This window comes from Asparagus officinalis, chromosome 9, assembly GCF_001876935.1.
Source record: "Asparagus officinalis chromosome 9, Aspof.V1, whole genome shotgun sequence".
NCBI classification, from domain to species: domain Eukaryota; kingdom Viridiplantae; phylum Streptophyta; class Magnoliopsida; order Asparagales; family Asparagaceae; genus Asparagus; species Asparagus officinalis.
The window spans coordinates 7,206,154-7,206,899 of NC_033802.1; positions in this window are offsets into that span (position 1 = coordinate 7,206,154).

Sequence of the window (746 nt, forward strand, 5' to 3'; positions counted from 1 at the left end):
ATTTTGGTTTTCGAAAGGCTCAGTACCAAAACACCAAAACCAAGGTCTAGGCGTTTCCGACAAAGAAGAACAGTAGTTGAAGATGGGGAATTTTCGAGGGTCACCATTAATATGACCAGCAAAGGGACATCGACACAGGATAATTCCGAGTCGATTCCGAAAGCACCCCGACGTGTAACCTGTCTGCACTCTGGAGCCATCGTACGAGGAACTTATGGTAGGATTCGGACAAGATTACCTTCAGAAGATAAAGAATCGGATGCCTGCTCTACGGTCACATCAGATAATACAGTATCCAGCGAGGGACAAGCCCACGAGTCACTTATGATAAGTACGGAACAAGTGGCCAAGATGCTCGAAGAAGCCATGGCTAAACAACAGGAGAGCTTCAGGTTCGAAATGCAGATGGCCATGCAGAACATGAGAGAAATGCATGACCAACAAATCCAAGCACTGATAAACCAGCAAGGCGAACCAAGTCGTCGTAACCAGGTTAATCAGGAAGATGAGGACACAGGTGCGAATGAAGCTCATAATGCCAATAATCCTCCCGTCAATGCAGGGGGTGGTAACGAGAATGCCGACGAAAACATAGGTGAAAGTTTGAAGATTAAAAACCTCGAGAGCAAAATCAATACGTTGATTTCCGCTCAAGAGATGAAGAAGACGGGCATTCCTTGTCCATACCCAAGAGAATGGGAATCAATCCCGTATCCGGCAAAGTTCAATCTAATTAACTTCACGCC